The sequence below is a fragment of the Phacochoerus africanus genome, chromosome 6, assembly GCF_016906955.1.
Source record: "Phacochoerus africanus isolate WHEZ1 chromosome 6, ROS_Pafr_v1, whole genome shotgun sequence".
Taxonomy (NCBI): Eukaryota; Metazoa; Chordata; class Mammalia; order Artiodactyla; family Suidae; genus Phacochoerus; species Phacochoerus africanus.
In genome coordinates this window covers 64,661,879-64,682,958 of record NC_062549.1, presented here as the reverse complement: position 1 = coordinate 64,682,958, position 21,080 = coordinate 64,661,879, and positions in this window count along the sequence as shown.

Below are 21,080 nucleotides of genomic sequence, written 5' to 3'. Positions count from 1 at the left end.
AATAAACTAGATGTATTGATGTGTTAGTACTTTACTAAGATCTATAAGTTTTATGTCTGTGTGTGTGTGTGTGTGACTTAAAGCATGTAGTATCTACCTGCAAACATTAAGGGCTGTGAAGGAAGACCTCAAGGCTGGAGAAGAGCATGTGTGGGGCACCTGACCTACTCTGAGAGTCAGGTCTGGTTCCTTCAGTGAGAAGGCAGTGGAGATGGGGTGGATCAAGTTAGCAGTCAGAGCTAAGTAAGGGCGATTCTGCCAGAGGAAGCATTACCTCCAAAGGGACATGGGTGGCACCACAAGGCCAGGGAGATGTGACTACAGAGAGCAAGTGGTTTGAGATGAGTCTGAAGAGGTGGGTTTGGATCATCACAACTTTTAGAGCCACAGGAAGGATTTTGGCCTGTATCATATTGAGTCACCATCTTCCAGTTTCTACCGTCTTCCACCATTGTTCTCTAGGACCTCAACCTCCCTTTTGTGGCTTGTTCTCAAGCACCAGCCTCTCCCACTACCCCTTCACAGCTGGTATGGATAGAGCAGAAAGCACAAAAAGTGTTTCTCTTAGTATCAGTAGAGAGTGTTAAGGAAGCAACCTAATAGGAAGGGATTCACAGGAAAGGTGATACCTGACCATCAGCATTTCCACGTGTAGACGTGGGCGGTGTAAGCCATACCCAGAAGCTGACGTTATTCTGTGCCAAGTCAGCCATCAGAGGTTTAACAAGGTGGGGAAGGGATCAGTTTGTTCTCTTACAAGGATACCTCTTGGAGGTCATTTGGAGAATGGGAAGAGCGGGGAGGGACTGGAGACTGAGTGTTCAGTTAGGAACAGGCCTCGATAGTCTATATAAGACATAAGAAGAGCCCAAAACTCAAGGGCTGGATTGGCAAAAAAGAGTGCTAGATGGAAGAGATTTTCAAGGAGAAGGATCTGTAGGATTTGAGGACCAAAGAAAGCCAAGAATGACTTATAAGAGTTCTTTCTTTGCTCAGAATATGAATAATGAAGGCAATGTAAGAAGAGGTAGTAATGACGGAAGGAAGGATGCATTTGGGGTGAAAAAAGATAAGTGAATGGGGGAGGAAAAAGAAAGAAAAAGAAAGAATTAGTGAACTGTCTGTGATTAAAAGGAAACCTAGTAGTTCCTGCTGTGGCGTGATGGGATCAATGGTGTCTTGGGAGCACTGTGACACAGGTTCAATCGCTGGCCCAGCACAGTGGGTTACGGATCTGGCATTGCCGCAGCTGCAGCTTAGGTTTCCACTGCAGTTCAGATCTGATCCCTGGCCCAGGAACTCCATATGCTGTGGGGCAGCCAAAAAGAAAAAAAGTAAAAATAAAAAAATAAGAGGAGACCTAGACTATCTTTAATTTCCCAGCCCCACATTTCTCCTTTTAGTTCTCCCTCTAATATCTCACCAATGACCCATTTCAGTCAAGTTTAGGACTTTGGTTGGCAGGAGACATCCAGATTTACATTTCTAGTTTCTACCTTTCTCCCAAGCTCCAGAAATGCATTTCCAGATTCCTGCTGCACATCTAACCAGGGTGCTCTGGGGGGACCTCAAGTTTAACATGCTTACCTGGAGCTCCACGGCTCTTTCAAAGACATGTATCTCAGTTAAGTTATCTTTCTTGACCTCCCCCCAGGACTCAAAACCAAAACATTATTTTCAATACCTCCTCTATCATTCCCACATCCAAGCCATTGCCAGGTTCAGGTGATTATATTTCTGTGACTTGCAAAACTTTGTTTCCCTTCATCCCTATGTATGCTGCTCTTGCCTTAGTTTGTGCTTGCATTATCTTCCTTCCTTCCTTTTTCTTTCTTTCTTCCTTTCTTTCTTTCTCTTCCTTTCTTTCTTTCTTTCTTTCTTTCTTTCTTTCTTTCTTTCTTTCTTTCTTTCTTTCTTTCTTTCTTTCTTTCTTTCTTTTTCTTTCTTTCCTTCCTTCCTTCCTTCCTTCCTTCCTTCCTTCCTTCCTTCCTCCTTCCTTCTCTTTCTCTCTTTTTTTTCCTTCTTTCTTTTTTCCTCTCTCTCCTTCCTTTCTTCCTCCCTCCCTCCCTTCTTTCCTTTTGTCTATTTAGGGCCACACCAGTGGCATATGGAAGTCCCCAGGCTAGGAATCAAATCAGAGCTGCAGCTGCCGGCCTACACCACAGCCACAGCAATGCCAGATCTGAGCCGCATCTGAGACCTACACCAGAGCAACACTGGATCCTTAACCCCCTGAGCTTGGTCAAGGATCAAACCCACATCCTCATGGATTCTAGTTGGGTTCGTTACCACTGAGCCACAACGGGAACTCACTTCATTATGTTTCAACTGTTGTCTCTACCACACATGAATGGCCAAACCATCCTCCCAGAGCTCAGATCATCTAATCTTGTTTCTTCTAGGCAAGCAAGAACCACAAAAACCAGCCAACCAACCAAAAAACAAACAAACAACAAACAAAAACCCAACAAAGCCACACAGGCACACCATGCAATTTTGATAATTCTCCTTTGCCTAATAAAATGTCTAATTTATGTTCCAAAAAGATGTATTTTCTCATAATTTGTTTCCAGCCTACTTTCCCTTGCGTTCCTCCAACATGCAATTTTCTGCAGCCAGTGCTCTATTCAAAGCAACCTGCTTGCTGTTTTCCTCCCTTGTTAAATTATAGACCCTTATAACCTATGCGGTGCCTGGAACATTGCTTAGAGCACAGTAGATACTTAACAAGTGCATTTGTGTTTGGAACTGAGATAAAAATATCTGCGTCAGCGTGGATGGATAATTTCAATTTTTTGAGGGGATGGAGCAACACAGCAGAGAAAAGATAAAAGATTTACCTCCCTTTACAGATTCATTAACATTTAAAAATAGGTTTGAAAGATACTATTAGGACATATGTCCCTTATCAGAGTGAAGTGTAGTTTTTACCTTGAAGCTTGGATTGAAATAAAGTAGAGCCCTCAGGGTCTAAACTCCTGCTTGGTTTATAAATAGTTTTATAGATTTGTAGGCATTTATTTGCAGGGCAATGTGAGCAGCTGAAGGAATGCATCACTCTGGAACCTAATGTTCCTCCGTGTATTCTTTATTTTCTTTTGTTTTGTTTCCTTTTCTGTCCTCCTCCTTCTTCTCCTCCCCCCAGCCCCAAGAAAAGGCATCTGGAGTTCCCGGGCCTGGGATCGGATTCGAGTTTCGATCTACGCTGCAGCTTCGGCCACTCCGGATCCATTAACCCACTCTGCTAGGCTGGGGATCGAACTTCTTCTTTTCCAAGGAAGTTAAAAGTATGAATTAGATTATGCCCAGTATGTGCTTTGATCACTGCAGAAATGCAGTATGTACAAATGAAATTTGAAACGTCCTCAGATGTACAAGGTAAAGATGCAAGTAAGTGGAATGCTAAATCCCTAAACCTCATTTTAGGACATTAAACTTTAACTTTTCTCCATACTGAGCATTTTAGGAGTTCTGTTATAAATAGTGGCATGACATGTTTCATATTCTAACCTAGGAGTTCTGTTATAAATAGTGGCATGACATGTTTCATATTCTAACCCCTTTTCCCTTGGTGTCAGGAAAATATACAGTCATAGAAGAAAACTACAAACAATACCAGCAACAAAGTCCATCTGTATTTTAAAACCTGAATATTCAGAAACTGATCGAGTTGATTATAAGTACTAGATTATGTAAAAAAACTGTTTTGACTCATTTTCCTAATTTCTATTGAGTGAGGTTTGTTTAGAATCCAGGAATACTAGGGGTCTTCATTTCATGGCTGCATAAAGAGTGACCCAGAAAGTAGGCCGATTTGTCTCATATAGTTACCTGGTGGCATTGCTGGGGTGTCATCTGGGTGAGAAGTAATTTCTAGCTTAGCCATGGGGTGGCCGTTGCTATGACATTTCCCTGAACGGTCCAGTTCTGGGCCCAGAATGTGGAGAAGAAGGCTCATCAGAGATCATGAGATGGATAATAATTTTGCCTATGTTATTTTATCTTTCCTTTGTATTTTAATTTTATTTTAAAAAATTTGAAAAGCTAATACAGTAACAAGAATCAAATTTAACAGGAATAAAAAGATTTAAAGTGGAGTTCCTGCTGCGGTGCAACGGATTGGAGGTGTCTGTGCCGTGCCAGGACACAGGTTCAATCCCTGGCCAGGCACAGTGGGTTAGTGGATCCCGAGTTGCTGCAGCTGCAGCAGAGATCACAACTCAAATCTGATCCCAGGCCCAGGAACTCCATATGCCTTGTGTGGCCAGATAAAAAAAAGGCATAGAGTAGCCAGCCCCTTTTCAGGTCTCTTATCAGCTGCCCAATTCCTGTCCCCCAAGGCATTTAGGGTTCTATTTCTCCTACCTGCTCCCATGGTCAAAACTTGAGCCATGCTGTTACCCTGCGCTGCTCCATGTCTGAAATACTAAGTTCAAACGTGCCGCTCTGACCCCACCATGGTCCCCTCAACTCCACACAGCACCTGACCTTCACCCTCACCACAACTCCTCGCATTGTGGATCACCCACCCCTTCTTTTCCCATCCAACTGAGATTCTCAGCCCCGCTGGAGGCTTAGCTTCATTGTCCCCCAGCCTCCAGCCACCCCTGCCCTGGAAATCCTTACTTCTTGTTTCCTATAATGCTGCCTGTTATAGCTCGCCCTGACTGCCACATTTTTACTGTCTCCTGGGCCAATGAGATGGTGATGAAGCCAAGGATGGGAGCAACTGCCCTCAGAACTTGTTCTCTCCCTGAAGTTTCAGGGAACCACCTTTATACATTATATATTTCAGATTATATTTGAAAATGGAAGTGTGGCTCAATAAGGAAGTAGAAGTCAAGGGAGCCTTTGTCGTTGTTTCCTGAGTGTCAGTTCTTCCCAGTGATCTTATGAGCAATAAATATTTTGATTCTTTAAAAATTTTAAGGATCAGTTGAAGGAGTAGATGAACTTCTCATGTGGCTACAGCCTGTGTATCATTGTAACAAGAGATTCTTAGTCAAAAACTTTCTAGAAGCAAGTTCTTAATGCATACTTGCTCAGGAAAATGAATTAATCATCCATGCAGGCTATTTAATATTGTAATTAGGTGTATAGATAGATGCATCATCGATGTGACACTAACTCTTATTGGTAATGAATACATCATTAATGATCATTGATACTGTGGGGATCCTGCTTCGTTCTTATTAATGCTTTATTGTGGAAAGGTGGAAAGTTCATTGGACTGTATGCATATGAATGTGTGTGTATATATAATATATGTATTTTAGGCTAAGCTAAATGTTTCTGCATTTTCTTTCTTAGCTCTTTCTCAACATACAACGATGCTCTTTTATAGCTTTGGAAAGAACAAAGGATGCTGTCGGAGGAAGAAGTGCTTTGTAAGGATGGAGACCGGGGTCATGGGAGGGAAAGGGGCCTGAGGACAGGGAGAAGGAGAGGTCAGCGGATATGTGTATGAGAGAACTCAGTGTGACCGGAGGGGCCTTTGAGGTCATTACCTCACCTGTTACCCCTCATTGAGTCTTCAGTATCATGACACAAAATTCAAAATTAAGTAGCAACCAAGGTCAGACAGGACTTGAGCAGGATGCTGTTTTCTTTCCATGACAGTCAGATCCTCTTTCCCTCATTCAGCCCTTTATCGCTTTTCTCGCCCTTGCCCTTTTCAGCTCTGTTTCATCTTTCCACAGCTTGAAGCTGTTGTTTGTGTTATCTGTGGACTGGAAACAATAACTCTGATTTTAGCACTAGAGGCCTGGTCATATATGAATGAGCACAGAAGTGGCTCTATCTATGGTTTCAAGGGCAATTAAACTGATAGGCTAACAGCCATGGAATAGTCTTTCCAAAAGAAAGAAAGAAAAAAAGGAAGGAAGGAAGGAAGGAAAGAAGGAAGGAAGGAAGAAAACAGCAAAAGACAGAATAAACGCATTCAACACATCCTCTAACTTCAGGTGTGTTTTACTAACTAGATAAAACCCTTCAAAATTAGACTTTAAAAAAAAAAAACCCCACATTTTCCATTCTGATTAATTGGAAGAAAAAAACCACTAGTTTCTACAGAACTTCTTTCTCTAATAGATTATTTGTGTGCAACCTTCAGAACAACATTAAATTCTTCAGGACTGTGAGTGTTTGGAAGGGGGATGGGCAGTGTGGATTCTGTTTTGCTCTGCTGTGTAGTTTTAATGCCAAATGGTTTTATGAAAATCACCTTGTCCTGAATCACTCATGCAGAATCTATTTGGTTGTAGGCCATGTTAGTTTACATTACCATTATTTTAATTTTTGAATAAATCAGGATCTTTTCAGAGGGTTAGTACTCTGTCTTAAGGAAGGTTTGTTCCAAAAAGACCCCAAAGGCTCAGAGGACTATTTTTTTTTTTCATGCGTGATATGTTTATTTGTGTCGGTTTGCATGGATAGAGCAGTGATTTGCATGGGGAAATGAGGACATTTATTAAAACATCCATTTCTGTTAAGCATGGTAATAAATGATTTTTTTTAAAGTTATCTTTTCCCCTTCGTAAACACAGAGTTTTAGGAAGAAACTCAGTGGATGGTATTGGTCATTACCATAAATTCTGGCTACGCTCATTTCCTGCCATTTTTCTCCAAAACATGCTCTGACTATTAAATCCTCTCCTTCCCAAATTATTTTTAAAGAGAGTAACCTCTTGCATATATAAAAGCAAATATAAGATGTCTTTTCTTTAAAACAGAAGAGCAAAGCAGCCCAAATGAGAGATCTGTAAACATAGAAGATGAATTTTTAGAATTAATTTAGGAACAGGAGATAGATCAAATGTTTCCAATTTCTCTTGGAATTTGACATATGGCCTATTTACAATAAAAGATAATTGGGGTCAAACCCAATGGCCCTGTGGATTCTCTCGGCCACCCACCTTGCTTAGCACAGACTTAGTGTCAGGTAACAGGTGCAATGGATGAGGAACAAACACTGAGCTCATGGATTTAATCATTTTCTATAAGGCTCACCCATGTTTTGTTGTTGTCGTTGTTATTTAACTTACTATATTTCTTATCCTAAACACAGAGAGTTTTACACATCTGTGACAAAAATAATTACTCCCTAATTTCCTCAACATATGATTTGAGTTTAAGTACACCTCACTAGGCAACCCCTTTGCCACTTGTGTGTTAGGTTTTTGTGCAGTCTTGATGTAGAATTAGGATCTTTTAAAAATTACCTTCTTTTGAATGATGATATTAGATGAATAAATACTTTTTTCAACCTACTTTTTGTGAAAAATTGCCCCAAATACCAAATCCTGCATGCCCATCTTCCATGGGATCAAATACAAACAACAACATCCAGTTCCAACTTTTTAAAAATCATTAAATGGAATATTCAGAGAGCTACTGATAATGGGAAACTTGGCTTTTCATGAAACTTCTACAAATCATAGTGTTAGCCCTGTTCATATAGGTGCAGCTTAGAGGTGTATGGTCTGGGCAGATGTGTTGTGTGTGTGTGTGTGTGTGTGTGTGCGCGGGGGGTTAGATTTAACTATATCCGTTCTCTTCTTACTAGAACTACCATCAGCTACTAAAGAAAGAAGTTTGTTTGGTTATTTGGAGCTAGTAAATAGTAGCCCACTTGCACATGTGTGTTGCTCTTGCACCAGCCTCAATGTGTACACTTCTGTATGTATATATTTAGCTCTGAGAACCTGGGCCTTGCCGTGTTCTAGATTGAGGTGGGAAGATTTCAAGTGAGTTTTGAATAAAGTTTTGAATAAAGGATCTGAAAGAACATTTCTGTTATGATCACAAACTATCTCCTGGTTTTGTAAGCTAGTTGCATTTCATTTAAATTTCAAAGTCTATTAATTCTATGCTTAATAAAGAACTTATATGCAGTATAGCTTTTATTGAATGTGGGTGAAAATTAAACTCAAAGGGAAAATTCAAGTGGCATTATCTTTTTCTCTCTGTGTACATTTTAAAATTCATTTAACAAGGATGAAATGATTATCAACTAAAGAGATGGAAAAAGAGGTGGCATACATACTGCTACTGCTTCCTCTTGAGCTCAGAGCACACATCACTAATCAATCATCTGCAGTCTCTCTTGGTGGTGTTGAGTCATGAATTCCCAATCTCTATCAATATATTTCCTCAGGCAGACACTGCCACTCAAGCGGACATAGGAAATAAGACATTTGTTATTCCTAATCTGTTATTTACTCAGCTCTGTGCTAAGCATTGTAGGCTAACATGAGTATGAGACATACTTCTTTAAAGAGTTTAATATATTTAAGGAAAAACAAAACTAAATGAAACAGAGAGGAGAATAGGGCTTCAAAATTAAATTTAAAATGAATTGTAATTAGAAGAGAGAAATATTTTAATCATCTGTCCTATATTTAAACAAATGGCAGCAATAATGTTTTGCTTATTCTGATCTAGTAGTTCCAAATTTAACCTGTTCTTTTCTTCAGCTTATTAATAATTCATGGCATTGGGACACCTCTTGGAAAATATCTCTGTGTCCTTGAACAGAATTTCTTAGATGTTTTCAAGACGATTTTGTTTTCTTTGGGTTAGCTTCATTTTAGGATTAACTTGGCTAAAGATGAGAAGATAGACAGCCTAATCAAAAGTTACAAAGTGCTAATAAATTTCAAGGGCTTTGAATGTTTATGTTCAGAGATGTCTGTGAAGAGCTAATGAAAAGCTGAACTTAAAATCTCCTTAAATTGGATTTATTTGGAATTTATGATAATTTGGGAAGGGCCTGGGTGGATGGTTACCAGTATGTTAAGTGTTTGAAAGGACTTAGAAAAAGTTAATGCTGCAAAAGAAGTTATAAGATAAATTCCTTAATTATGTAAGAGAACAAACTGTTTTCAGCAATTTTAGAAGCATCTGCTTTACTTTTTATAGTGTAATTGCACGTAATCAGAGACTTGTCTTTTGAATACTCTTTTGATACGGTCATTATAAATCCTTGTCCTCATTAGTATGGCCTTTTCTAGGCATTGTTTCTTGACCTTGTTCAAATTCTATTATATACATAGCAATAATCACCATATTTCATTAAAAAATTTATAATTCAGGAGTTCCTGCTGTGGCACAGTGGGTTAAAGATCTGGCATTTTCTCTGCAGCAGCTTAGGTCACTGCTGAGGCACTGGTTTGATCACTGGCCTGGCATGGTGGGTTAAAGATCTGGTGTTGCCACAGCTATGGCATAGGTCACAGCTGCGGCTCGGATTCAGTCCCTGCTCTGGGAACTTCCACAGGCCTGCTGATGTGGCCAAAAAAGGGAAAACATTATTCATAGAGCGTGCACATTTTTATATTTCTTCGTGTGAGATAGCATTTTGGTACTGGTGGTCTTCTTTACCGTATTTCCCTTAAAAAAATTATTTCCTCATCATGCTCCAAAAAGAGACATTGGATCTTAAAGGTCCGAGAAACCAGGTGGCTTAAAATTAGGTATCTGGGATGGTCCTAGCTCCACTTTCTTCAGGAGACAGGTGGTAGAAAAACATAGGAAATTTTGAAGTCAATTCAGACCTGAGGCCAAATCTCAGGTTGGTCTTACTCTCTAGGTGCAGAAATGTAGAAACTGCGTTTATTTCTTCATTTATGAAATGAAAATGATTCCTGGCATCACAGGGAGTTATTAAGTCATGATTTAGTATAATCGCTTCTCTAAAGAATTTAGCATAGGACCTGATTATTAATTTTCCTTTGATTTTAAGAAAAAAACCCCTGATGCTGGCTAGCTTTATATAAAATCAGTTTATTGCAGTTTGTCTCTGTCTCTGTCTGCAGAGGTGTTCCTTCATCTTGGGCAGGACAGGGCAGGGTTGGGGTCCTCAACAGTAGGATTCCATGAATATTTTCTTCAAGAGGCTACATTAATAAGACAGCTCGAGCCATTCCCTGTGTCCTATGTTTAAATTTCTGAATGAATCAGAAACGCTGTGATGAAGCTCAGCAACCTGTCTCTTAACAGCCCCTACAGAGTCTGATTGCCTTGGTCGGAGAACTACTGGTCTAACGCAACCCCTCTCCTCCATCCAAGTCCCATCGCTGCTGCCTCTATTTAGAGGAGACTAGAACCAGAGAAAATGTCATTCCTTGAAGGCCCTTGTGATTCTGCGTGTATAAGGCAGTTGTCTTCTTAAATATTACCACTGGCCTCGTAGTGTCTGGAGGTGCCCTATGGAGGTTCAGGTTTTCCCTATATTCCTTCTATATCCCATGGGGAAGCAGCGACCTTATTTTCCCCACTCTCTGAGAAACAGACCTGCAAAAATGTAATCTCTGCTCCCCACCCCCAATTCCTGAAAGGGCACATGGAAGATTTGCCTTGTAATGCAATGGAATCATTATTTGTCTCTAGGAAGAAGCACTAAAGACTTTAATCAATAGAGTTTAAAATCTTGGCCAAGAAGCAGTTACTTTGTAAACGAATCATGAGGTACATTCGCAAGAAGCACCAGCTCTATCTACCCAGATGGCTTCCTGGATTTCTTATATTCTAGCCATTAAAGACATGGCAATATGTTTAGGCTATATGCCTAGAGTATAAGTTGCCTCCCTTGAGATAGCATGCTAGTATTGCCAGGTATCATTACTAGAGCTACGTCATAAGGTCAATGCCATCTCTCTAAAATATTGTCTCCTTCTGGATGACACTGACAATGACAAGACTTTGAGAGTCATAGGGATGAGCCCACCACCACACTATGTAAGAAATCAATGCAGGGAGTTCCCGTCGTGGCGCACATGAATGGTTAACGAATCCGACTAGGAACCATGAGGTTGCGGGTTCAATCCCTGCCCTCGCTCAGTGGGTTAACGATCCGGCGTTGCCATGAGCTGTGGTGTAGGTTGCAGACGCGGCTCGGATCCAGCGTTGCTGTGACTCTGGTATAGGCTGGTGGCTGCAGCTCTGATTCAACCCCTAGCCTGGGAACCTCCATATGCCGCGGGAGCGGCCCAAGAAATAGCAAATAAATAAATAAATTAAATAAATTAAAAAAATAATAAAAAAATTCTACATATATATATAAAAAAAGAAATTAATGCAGTGTATAAGGGATTCAGTAAATACATGTACAAAAATGATGACACAGGGAGTGAAATTAAATCCAAAATAATTGATCTTGATAATTAGGAGAAATTACTATATGAACAATGGGAGAGGCTCCATGGAATTGATGGATCACATGCTCTTTGCTTATTTCTTGTTTGTAAAATGAGGATAATACCTACTTCATAGCCTTCTTGTTTTACAAACCAGATGAGTATTTAGCATAAAGTTAAGACATATTAAATATGAATTTTTTTCTCTCTTAATTTCCCTACCACCATATTACCAAACTAGGTCCTAGGAAAAGGCAATGTAGCAGCAGGGGGAACAATTGTGAAATGTTAGTGCTTTGTCACTCGCTCATGTTTGGACTTTGAAATAGTTTTCTTTCCTGATCTCATATATCAAGTCAGAGTTGAAAGAGATGACCAACTACAAAATTATATCCTAAGGCCCCTGTTCATCTCAATAGCAGTTAGGAGCCTAGAATCTAGTATAGTGGAAAGCTAGGATCAGATAGCTCTGAATTTAAATCTTCAGGATGAATGACTCTAAATTCTGATTGCAATCCCTGGCTCTTTCATTTGACCACTGGATGAGCCTCCTGGGGGCCTCTGAATCTCTGAGTGTGTAGATACTAGGATAATGTCCTACCTGATGAAGTGCTATTAGGAGTAAGTGAAGAAGTTATGTAGAGTATCTAGAGCACCATGCTTTGATGATGTAAATATATTCTGTCTACTCTGTCCCATTTGGCAGACGCTGGCCACATATAGTTATGAAGACCTTGAAATGTTGCTAGTACAACTGAGAAACTAAATTTTAAATTTAATTTTAATAATTTAAAGTATTAGTTGTTCAAAAAAATGCCTGAGTCCTTTTCATGATCTTTGTGCATCTTATTTTCACTTATGAATATGCAGTTCTAAGAGTCTTGAAATTGAATGTAAATGCTATAGACTGAATGCTTTTAAACCCCCAAATTCATATGTTGAAACCAAACCCCCACTGAGTTCCCTGGTGGCTCAGCAGGGTAAGGATCTTGTGTTGTCACTGCTGTGGCTCAGGTTCAGATGGTGTTAGGAGGAGGGGCCTTGGGAAGCGATTAGGTCATAAGAATGGAGCTGTCATGGGTGGGATTGGAGCCCCTTATAAAAGAGACTCCACAGAGCTCCTTGTGCCCCTTTCATGATGTGAAGACACAGCAAAAAGACCACTCTCTATGAGCCAGGAAGCAGGCTCTCACCAAACACAGAATCTGCTTGTCCTTTCCAGCCTCCAAAGCTATGATGGATAAATTCCTATTGTTTATAAGCCATGCAGTCTATGGTATTCTGTTAGAGCAACCCCTGTTAGTTTGTTAGACTAAGACAGTAAATAACAAATAAAATATAACCCATAGATTATTTTCCTCCTCCCTCATACAGCAGAAGCCTAGAGGAGAGACAGGACTGAAAAAGCTGGTAAGGGCGGCAGCATCCAAGTGGAAAGTGAACTTAACATTGGGCAGATCACACAAGCCTATTGATCCAAAGGGACAAGTGAGAGTCAGAGAGTCCAATAGTGAAGTCAGGGTACAAGCCAGGGACACCTGTGGTGACTGGAGGAATTCTCCAACCACAGGGGAATATATATATATAAACAGGGACTTAAGAAGGTCAGCTGTTCTCAGGTGGAACATTCACTGGTTTGGGGTCCTGGTACCAGACACCAGTGAGAACGTAGAATTGAACTCTACTTTGAATAACAAAAGCCTAGAAAATTGTAATTATTTGTCAAATATCATGCAAGTGGTTACTGGAATTTTGAGAGTTAGCATTCCCCCTAAACTAGCCAGTCATTAGCATAGACAGATCTGAAAGATAGCTGTTATTATTATTATTTTGCTTTTTTTTTTAGGGCCACACCTGTAGCATATGGAAGTTCCCAGGTTAGGGATCAAATTGGAGCTACAGCTGCTGGCCTACACCACAGCCACAGCAATGTGGGATCTGAGATGCATCTGTGACTTACACCACAGCTCACTGCAATGCTGGATCCTTAACCCACTGATCAAGGCCAGGGATCGAAACTGCATCCTCATGGATACTAGTCCGGTTCATTACCGCTGAGCCACAATGGGAACTTACTGTTATTATTATTTTTAAAATTATTTTTATGACCACACCTGCAGCATATGGAAGTTCCCAGGCTAGGGGTCGAATCAGAGCTGGAGCTGTCAGCCTATACCACAGCTCACCGCAACACCAGATCCTTAACTCAGTGAGTGAGGCCAGGGATCAAACCTGCATCCTCATGGATACTAGTTGGGTTCTTAACCTGTTGAGCCACAGTGGGAACTCCTGAAATATAGCTATTATTTTTAATAGTTTAAAAAGCAGTAGAATTTATTTTAAAAAAATTGAATCACTATGTTATACACAAGAAACTAACAATGTTGCAAATCGACTATATTTCAATTTTAAAAATAGACATTTGGTTTTATCTAACAATATATATGTTCTACAAAGGTCATTCCATGGAGTATTATAAATGCAGTGACATCAGCATATGACAAAATGAAATTCTTTCTGGGATAATTAATTACAGAAAATTTGTAGCCATAAATGTCTCAAACTTCAGTAATCCCAAAATCTAATTCTAATAATCCCATCAGCAGGATCACTTTACATTTCCAGTGAACAATTTAATAGTAAGAAATGATAGTCATTTATAAAATTGTAAGACTTCATTGCCTTTACAACAAGCATTAGAAAGCATTTACTGGCATGTTACAAAATATCATAAATAATTAAAATACATCCACTTATTAACATATCAGGATAGTGATGCCATAGCCTAGTTGTTGTTTATTTCCTCATGGTCATTTGTAAAATTCAATAGCTTTCAGAAGTTAATTGTCATTAGTGCAAAATGAAAAAAACGTATGTGATTAATGAGTTGAAGAAAAAGAAAATGGGGCACTGTCTGTATATTTTACTGAAAGATGGGAATTAAAGTCTTCATTTGGGGAAAATCAATTTTGAAAAGAGTCAAAATTTTGCTAACACTCAATTGGAGTGCTATTTTGAAGACAATTATTTAAGTTCTACTCAGTAAATTACAGTTGTATTCAACATTGAAATTTTGGTTGACTCTAAGTCTCTATTGAAAATATAATTATGAAATTCAAACATCAAAATGCAAAAATTTTTCCATTTCTTTTAATACTATAGCATCAATCAAATGGAGAACATATAATCCAACATTGACAAACTCTTTTCCCAGAAACTGGAATGAATTTGCAAATTATTTTCCCCAACTATGGATAATATCCAGCATTTGAATTTTTTAAAAGTTTACTCGATTTTGGAATTGAATTTGGAGTCAGCTCTCCTGGGTTCCCCAGAGTGGTGAGAGAATTAATGGGGCACCATACTGTTTTTCATTTTTTCCTGATGGGAGTGTCTTCCAACAACTTAATTGCTCCTATTTTGCTTTCCCCCAGCCACCTAATTTTTATCCATGTCCTTAATTGCTCCTGCCATTGGCACCATATGTGTCAGCCCACAAGGAACAATGTCAGTATCATTTGCTGCAAGACGATCCTCCCTCCAGGTGGTTTCATGGCAAGATGAACAAAGGCGAATGAGAAAGTAATTTATTTTTTAAAAACCAGAATGCCAATTTACTAATGGACAATTAGAACTATAACTGTCACGTGGCCTAAAATATGTGTCAGTAAGAGGTGAGCTGATATGGACATTCTGGTCTGTGTGACATTTATGATTGTTACTGTAACTTAGGAGTTTGATAGAGTGTAGGCTGGTGTATGAGGAGAGCCACATTTTATCCAAAGAGTGCTTGATGAGTAAAGGAAAATTTTTAATTTGAACATGAATAGTATCAGGCTAATAGAACCTGCGGCCATAACCATTTCCAAGTGGGGTAAGCTTATTTTGATTTTAGAAGAGTATAATAATTGTGTAGTTGAAAGTTAAGAGATTGTCCTTTAATTGCATTAGGTCAAAGACAACCCAAACTTTATATATAGAGCCCTATAGCAATAATATTTTAGCCTATCTAGTTATTTGTTCAAGGATGTAATTCTTGAAAAATGGCGACATTAAAGACTAAAATTAATACCTCGAATCTCACTCAGAATAGACTGGTCAGCCATCATGGTGTGTAAAGCATTGAACTGTCTATACTCAGGTTTGGTGATATATCTTCAGAACAAAGAATTTATATTTCACTATAGGTGGTGAAAGCAGATACTAACACTTTGGCAAGACTATTTTAGGGCGTGCACTTCTATTTTGTTATTTTAATTAGCTCAACAAATTCTTATTGATTTTATAACATATTCTACAATCTAAACAAATAGTATTTATTAAAATTGACCTGGTATTTACACTAGCATTTTATTGTGTACCTGAAAGACCACATGCAAACATATCTAGTAATTTGAATCCATTTGTGAAAATGATTTATATATTTGACTATATCTAATTAGCCAGCATTTTATCTATGTTATTGCTAATGTCTCATTTTCCTAGGCTTTGTGTGACATTCATAAGTGCTGAGAATTTCAAGGCTGTGTTAGCAAACATGGATGTGATCTTGGGAGGAAGGGGTAGAGAGTATTATGGCTCTCCTGTAACACACACACACACACACACACACACACACAATTTTTCTGACCATTTCCAAGACAGAGAGAAAGCATTTATGGGGGTTAAGCAAGATGGTTAAAATGATTTTTTTGAGTGATACTATGTCCTTTAAAATAAATCACTGAATTTGTGTTCACAGGCGAGAAGTTAATACAGCTGACCTTTGAACCACCTGGAAGGTTGGGGGTGCCAACCCACTGCACAGCAGGAAAGCCACATATAACTTTTATTAGCCCTCCTTATCTGTGGTTCCACATCCAAATAGTCAACCAACCTTGGATTGCATGGTATTTACTATAGTATTTACTGTTGGAAAATAATCCTTGTATAAGTGGATCCACAAAGTTCAAATCTATATTGTTCAAGAATCAACCATATATTAAAAAAATCAGTAGGTAGTTCCCTGGTGGCTGAGTGGGTTAAGGATCTCATGTTGTCACTCCTGTGGCATGGGTTTTCTCCCTGGCTCTACTAAATAATAAACAAACAAACAAATAAATAAAACATGCAGTTAAAAAAAAAGGCTGAGAAAATCATGGACTTGCCGAATAGACTTGTGGCTGCCAAGGGGGACCAGGAGGGGGAGGGTGGTTGGGGAGCTTGCGGTTAATAGATACAACTATTGCCTTTGGAATGGATTAGCAATGAGATCCTGCTATGTAGCACTGGGAACAATGTCTAGTCACTTATGATGGAGCATGATAATGTGCAAACATAGGTATCAGGCTCTACGTAGAGGTAAATGAATCTCGGTCCTTGGTATTGACAAGTACACAGCCAAGACAGAAAGATTGTTTAATCCTTCAGCAATGACTATTACTTTATAACATTGGTCTTAGCTTATTATATTACTATGTAGTTTGGTCCTTCTTCTAGTCAACTTAGCTTTCTATTGGCCATAGCTCTAATTTTTTTGTTTTAATGCTTTGCATTCCTTCACTGCAATTCATCACTTCTCATTGAATATCTATCAGGAAATATATCCAAAGAAAATAATCGTCTTCTTAATTTTACTCTTTTATTTTTTTTTTGTTTTTGTTTTCTTTTTAGGGCTGCTCCTGTGGCATATGGGCATTCCGGGCTAGGGGCTGAATTGGAGCTGCAGCTGCAGTGGAGGATCCAAGCCACATCTGTGATCTACAACCTACTCCGCAGCCTGTGACAACACCAGATCCTTAACCCAATGATCGAGGCCAGGGATCAATCTGGCATCCTCATGGATACTATGTGGGGTTTTTAATCTGCTGAGCCAAAATGGACACTCCTGGTGTTTCTCTCTCTCTCTTTTTTAAAAAATTTGTTTAGGGTCCCACCCACGGCACATGGAAGTTCCCAGGCTACAGATAGAATTAGAGCTGCAGCTGTTGGCCTACATCACAGCCATAGCAATGACCTACACCACAGCTCATGGCAATGCCAGATCCTTAACCCACTGAGCGAGGGCAGGGATCGAACCTGCAACCTCATGGACACAAGTCAGATTTGTTTCTGCTAAGCCACAACGGGAACTCCATCCTGATGTGTCTTAATGGTTCTCTTCTGGACCTCACAGATGCTCACTGTCCAGTTACCAACCTTCTCCTAAACTTCCTGCCTCTGGTGGGTCCAGCCTGTGTTTTACTAGAGGGTATACCATATCCTGGAATGCAGAGGGTCTGTAGATGATCAAAATGGACCTGGGTCCAGCTAACAGTGGTGACCACGGTTGCCATAACCATCACAACAGCAGATGTTTCCCACAAGGGAGAACTCTCAGAAGTCATGGTTTAAAAAGATTAGTGGGTTAGTCCCCACCCAAAAATGTCAAAATGCAGAAATATAGGGAGAGGGGGTGAGGGGCGATTAAGATGATCTTGGCAGTGGTTTCAGATGGTAACCTTAGGATAAAAATAAAGATTTTTAAAATCAGGTTTTGCTGTATACAATCAGGTATAACTTCCTTTTCCTGGGTAAAACTTCATTGAGGAGCTCCGTGAGTCTTTGAGGTTTTGGAGTTGGATTTAATTGGTTGGAGTGATGTCCTTGAGACTGGCCTGAAGGGGAGAAGCATCTGGTTGTATTGAGGAAGACTGCCTGTGGTGTCATCCAGGTAAACTTAGATTTACTCCTTGACACTGCCCTTGACATGGTAAGGTTGCTATTAATGGTTCAAGGAATGACACATTTAATCTTGAATGTTGGAATCCTTTGGGTAAATGTTGCTGCTATTTTTTTTTTCTTTTTCGGCCGCACCTGCAGCATACAGAAGTTCCCAGGTTAGGGATCAAATCCGAGCAGCATCTGGGACCTACGCCACAGCGGCGACAACCCCAATCCTTAATCCACTGCACCACAGCGGGAACTCCCAAATGTGCCTGAACTTCTGATCCCAATGTTTAGCAGGGTTTGGAAACTTGGGTGCATGTCACAACCATTGGTGCACTGCTAAAAAACAGCTCTAGAGAGGGTCTCAAGCCAGACTTACAGAAACAGTTTCTGCCAGCGGAATCTGCATGTGTGCATTTTCAATATGTTTCATAAGTATTTCTGAGGTTCAGGGAGGGCTAGAACCTTGAGTCTTTGTGCCTTCCCTTGTAATGGCCTCGGGGACAGGGAATTCAGGCTGCGTGCTCTGCTTTTGACAGTAGGAAAAGCAGATCTGGCACTTAGAAACCTGGATGCCTAGGAGTGCTGAGGTTGCCTCTGCTGAGGGGGTAGGTAGGAAAAGCCTGGGATGAAGGATTGAAGAACGCCTTCAGTGGTGGGTGTCATAGGAGAAAGTTTGTTGGCGAAGAAGATAAAGCAAAGACAAACAAAGGTATAGAGAGATCTATCTTCCTAGTTTCAGGAAGTGGATTCATCAGAGCTGGTGCTGCCGGAGGGTTAGCACCCAGCAAAGGCAGCTGAACTTGGCGATCCAGAGGTTAGAGGTGGTCAGGGATGTTCAAGAGAGACATTTGTGTTGAGCAGTGGAAGTCAGATTGCCAAGATCAAAGGTTTCTCTTTTCAACTCTCCTTATGGAGATTTAAAACCAAAAGGGGAATTTCTCTTGCGGCTCAGCAGTAACGAACCCTATCTGTGGCCTCACTCAGTAGATTAAGGGATCTGGCATTACCGTGAGCTGTGGTGTAGGTCACACATATCTCGGATCCAGTGTTGCTGTGGCTGTGGTGCAGGCTGGCAGCTGTGGCACTGATTCGACCCCTAGTCTTGGAAACTCCATATGCTGTGAGGGCGGCGCTAAAAAGACAAAACGCAGGAGTTCCCGCCGTGGCTCAGTGGTTGACGAATCCGACTAGGAACCATGAGGTTGCAGGTTCGATCCCTGGCCTTGCTCAGTAGGTTGAGGATCCGGCATTGCCGTGAGCTGTGGTGTAGGCCGCAGACTCGGCTCAGATCATGCATTGCTGTGGTTCTGGCATGGGCCTGCGGCTACAGCTCCGATTTGACCCCTAGCCTGGGAACCTCCATATGCTGCGGGTGCAGCCCTAGAAAAGGTAAAAAGACCAAAAAAAAAAAAAAAAAAAAAAAGACAAAACAAAACATAAAAAACAAAAGGAATTTTCTGAGTTCTCACCCAGATGTTTTAAACTGGGGTTGTCAGAAGAGATGCCTGAAATCTGAATTTTCAGAAAGCTATACAGGGCATTTGGTAGTGGGGCCAGAGTCCAGGGGCCGGGGAGGAAGTGGAACGTAAAGAGGAGAGACAGGAATACCCACCCCTCCCCAAAAAGGGTAGCAGGGAGGGAAGAAAGCAGATTGCAGAGAATGAGGTAGGTAGAGTGGGTGAAGGAAACTTTTGTATGCTTTTGTATTTTCTCTGGGAGGAACTGAGCATGTTTGAAGGGGAAGAATTGTTAAACCAAGAGGTTACAGCAGCAATGCAGAAAGGGTAATTGAAGTTCTCGCGAGAATAGCATCAAACCCTAGGTGGGAAGTGGGGAAGGCCAGGTCTGCAATCAATTCTTGTTTCATGGTGAAAATAAGCTGCCAGTCACCCTCAGGGGCCAGGAAAGAAATTGATTCTTATCTGTGACTATTCAGGGTTCACTTGTTTCACTGTTACATTTCCAGTATAAACTTTGCAACCTACATCCCAGGATTGATAGTGGTGGTCAGGCTCGAACAAGCTCAAATGGACCAGAAGGGGTGAACTAAAAAAGTTCAGGAAGGAGGAGTTCCTGTCGTGGCGCAGTGGTTGACGAATCCGACTGGGAACCATGAGGTTGAGGGTTCGGTCCCTGCCCTTGCTCAGTGGGTTGACGATCCGGCGTTGCCGTGAGCTGTGGTGTAGGTTGCAGACGCGGCTCGGATCCCGCGTTGCTGTGGCTCTGGCGTAGGCCGGCGGCTACAGCTCCGATTAGACCCCTACCTAGCCTGGGAACCTCCATATGCCGTGGGAGCGGCCCAAGAAATAGCAACAGCAGCAACAACAACAACTACAACAACAAAAAGACAAAAAAGACAAAAAAAAAAAAAAGAAGTTCAGGAAGGAGTTACCGTTGTGGTGCAGTGGCAACAAATCCCACTAGGAACCATGAGGTTGCGGGTTTGATCCCTGGCCTCGCTCAGTGGGTTGAGGATTCGGCATTGCTGTGAGCTCGGTTTAGGTCGCAGATGGGACTCAGATCCCACATTGCTGTGGCTGTGGTATAGGCTAGGAGCTGTAGCTCTATTTGACCCCTAGACTGGTAACCTCTGTATGCCACAGGTGTGTCCTAAAAAAAAAAAAACAAAAAAACACCACACAAAAACCCCTAAAACCAAAAAAGAAGTTCAGGAAAGCCTAAGAAAGGTAATTGCATGCTAGTCATTTCCATGGGTTTATGGAAACAGTGACCAGGGAGAATCTAAGCTTCTGTAGGCTTTCAGGTCTATTAACAAGTTACAAAGCTTCTCTAATTCTCCACAAAGATGGCCATTGATTCTGAACAATGATTTTTCATCACATTTGAGTGCTGAGCAGTACTTCTTTAAGCTCTCAAAGAATGTTCCCTTTTGCCTCTAAAATGATTGATTTTTCATTTTAGTGGAGTTCCTCTCTCCTGCGTTCAACTCCAGGAAATGTGGGGGTGGTGTATATTCAGCACGTATTGCAAGTAAATCATGAACATTCTTGCAGACACACCTTAGGGCTGTCAACTGGCTTATTCTCAATGAATGGTTCTTTGGCAGTATGTGTTTAAGCTGGTGACTGTGAATACAAAAAATGGGGTTCAATTTTAACACACGTCATGCATAGGCAATAGTTCATATCACCTGGCTACTATTCATTTTACTTTTCTAGGCACAGCAAACGTAAAGGTTCAAAGAAAATAATCTGTTAACAAATGATTTCTAATAAAATGTTGGGCATAGGGCTG